Consider the following 3,295-nt stretch of genomic DNA (forward strand, 5'->3'; position numbering starts at 1 on the left):
CCAGCCTGATACTGCTTCACATTGGGGGCCATGTGACTACAGCAAGCTTGATTATGGTACACAAATATCAAATGATGCATAGGAATTTTTAAAGAGTTACTCTGAAATGTGAATTTTGTTACAGTTAATATTTTCTTAATAACTATTTTGAAAGCAAAAGTGAGAAAATAGAATAATATCAGCCTCCAATGAACACATTCACAGGTTCACCTGATTTTAAACTGCCATGAGCAAGATATCTTCCTCTGGTGGCATGGTGCCTAAATAACAAGTTCTCTTGTCTCTCCCCATCTTCTCCACTCTCATCAACCTCTTTTAAAGGTTGAATCTGCAAATCTTAAGTTATGATATGAGAGTAAATGTCAAAGAAAAACTATTATTTCTCATGTCACAGTCATTTTGGGTTGAAGGCCTGGAATTCAAAGGTGACATCTTACATTTCCTATACAAAGATAAGGTTAAAGTTTGGGTCTTGCAACCTCCAAAATATGCAATTTGTGTTCTGTCAGATCTTAGTCAAGTCAGGCTTGTCTAGATGATTCAATAGCTTTTTTGAATTTCAGCTGTTGTTTTTATCTTTGAAAATTCCTTACCATTAAATATTGTGATATTAAAAAAAAAGTTAATACAAAAGAAAGAGTTTCTACTGAGCTGATTTTAAAGTGCTTTCCATTACTAAACTTTCCTTATAAATTTTTTTGTTGGAATTAAAGAGAAAATGATTTAGGAAATGCCATTTTAGCATGGGTAAGTTTGGAGGGATGGATCTCTGTTAATTGAGCAAAGCTGCTATGACTTTGGCTTTCAAATATGCAGTGACTTAATTTAATAGATTATAATCTATTGTATCATTTATTTATCCATAATAGAAGAATATTAAACAAAGATAGGCACTAGAACACCTTAAGTTGATTTAACAGAATGAGATGTTTTTGCTTGGGTTCCCAATGTAGTACACCAACAAAGCCTTGTACTACTTTGACACTCAGGCAATGCTGAAGGGACATCAGTAGTCTGAACCAACAATCCTCTAAACTAGTCAAATCTTGAGGAATCTTTCAAGGAAAAAATTAGCTTAACTTGTATGGATGGAGGAGTTACTATATTCTATTATTACAGTAAAAGCAAGGGCTAGAGAGGAAGAATTATCCATGATTATAACTTCATCTAAAAGTTCATGATACTTTCCATTTCTTCCATAAATGCACATGGAGGCAGAGAAGAAATTTTTCTATACCTTGGGGAAATATTTGTTAATGTGGTCATTGTTAAAATCTAGCAAGCACATATTTATCACTATACTTGATGAAAAATACGTTCTGCTTTGATGTAATGACTTAAACTCTAGGCTATTTGGATAATATTTAAATAAATAGTGGTTGATGAATATAATAGAGAATTAGTGTGCTATAAGAAACATGGAAAGACTTACATCAATTGATATAAAGGGAACAAAACAGAATCAGGAGAATAATTTACATATAATGATGCAATGATGCATATAACTGTTGAAATGGAATATTGTGAAATTATAATGACCAAGTTATGTCTCAAAAAAGAATCTGGAAAGACACTCTGCTTCTTCAAAGAGGTAGGAAATAGTGGTCTTGGTGCTCTGAACTCTCTTTGGGCTTTTGCTCCCTCATACTTCCCCCTTAACCCATCCAGCCTTCTTGACTCCACTAGCTAGCCCACCAAGTTCCTTGAGTATCTGGAACCATTCCTTCAATTAACTTGCAGAGGTGTGATGGAGAAATGTTTCAAACTGATGTTAAAATTACAAAACTCTCTAACTATCAATACCATCTTGGAAAATCTGGGAATGGATGATGAAGGGAATGATGATCCATTTCCTCTATCAAATGTTAATGCAGTAGTATTAAAAAAGATAACTCAGTGGAGCATCCACCACAAGGATGGTCCTCATCCTCCTGAGAATGATGAAAACAGAGAGAAATAAACAGATGATATTCCAGTTTGGGACCAAGAATTCTGGAAAGTTGACCAAGAAATCCTTTTTGAACTTATTCTGGCTACAACTACTTAGACATTAAAAGTTTGTTTGATGTCACATACAAAATTGTTGCAAATATGATCAAGGGAAAACTCCAGAAGAGATTTGAAAGACATATAATATCAAAAATGACTTTTTGGAAGAGGAGGCATGCCCAGATATACAAAGAGAATTAGTGGTGTGAAGAAAAGTGAAGTTTTGTGCTTGTTGACACTGTAACACTGTAAGGATTGTTCCAACTAGTTGCACAGTTTGGTTTATAATTGTTAATATTAGACAAATGCAGCAGCAAATCCATTGTATTAGCAGGATATTGCAAGTTGTAGTGTTTTTTGAGTCCAGAATCTAATCCTATAGCTGGTTTAACCAGTATAATCAAAAGTCTTTTTTTCTTTTGTCTGAATAAATCTGAAACTATGTGGGTTCTATATAGAAAGTGGAACTTTTGGCTTTTTTTTTCTCATTTTGTAAAACAGTTTGTTCAGTTATTGTCCAGCTTTAAACTTTAGTTTGCTTCCTATGTGACTTGTTCTTTAAGGCACTTTGGCATATTGTAAATAAAACCCACTAGCAAAAGTTTTCCACAATAGAATTAACAAAGTGTTATCTTTATTCATGAGCTTGAAACAGGCAGAAGGCTAATTGAGGTAAATGTTTTGAATGGTTTTTCTTCCTGGATGTTTTTTTTTCCCCAGTTCCTCAGAATGAAAAAGTAGAGGAATACTGGTGTAGATTAAGACTAGCCTTGCAATATATAGCAAACAGGCCTCCTTAAATTGGATGTGTCTGTTTTGAATACTGTCAAATTTGAGTGTTTTTTGCTCACTGGAAGCCCAGTAACTAACCAGCAAGCAGCTTGTGGTTATTTGGCAGAAATGTGAACTAGAAAAAAACTGCTAAAATTTTATAATTAAATAAGACATTTAATTACCCCTTCCAAAAAAAAAACAAAAAACAAAAAACACTGAAAGAGGGAGGAAAATCATGAATGTGCAATTCTACTTATATAAAGATCCTCTTTTATAATGTTAATTTTGCTCAATAGATACATGTATATGTAATTTATTTTAAAAATATATTGATATATTTAGTTGTTTAAAAAAATCATTCCTAGAATATGCAACTTTTCTCTGTTTTAGCATGTGCCCAAATTCTCTTGAAGTTGAATTTCCCCATCATATAAATTTATAGTTTGAAGATAAAAATAATAATAATACCTAACATTTAGATATCACTTATCATTTTCCAGTAAATTTTCTAGTAAACTGCAGTTTCCTTGTC

General features: G+C 32.7%; 1 pseudogene; it reads left to right on the plus strand.

Annotated features, from left to right (window-relative positions):
* Positions 1–743: 743 nt before the first annotated feature.
* Positions 744–2,208, plus strand: LOC127546895 (S-phase kinase-associated protein 1-like; annotated as a pseudogene).
* Positions 2,209–3,295: the final 1,087 nt, after the last annotated feature.

Source organism: Antechinus flavipes, chromosome 1, assembly GCF_016432865.1.
Source record: "Antechinus flavipes isolate AdamAnt ecotype Samford, QLD, Australia chromosome 1, AdamAnt_v2, whole genome shotgun sequence".
In the NCBI taxonomy this organism is placed as follows: domain Eukaryota; kingdom Metazoa; phylum Chordata; class Mammalia; order Dasyuromorphia; family Dasyuridae; genus Antechinus; species Antechinus flavipes.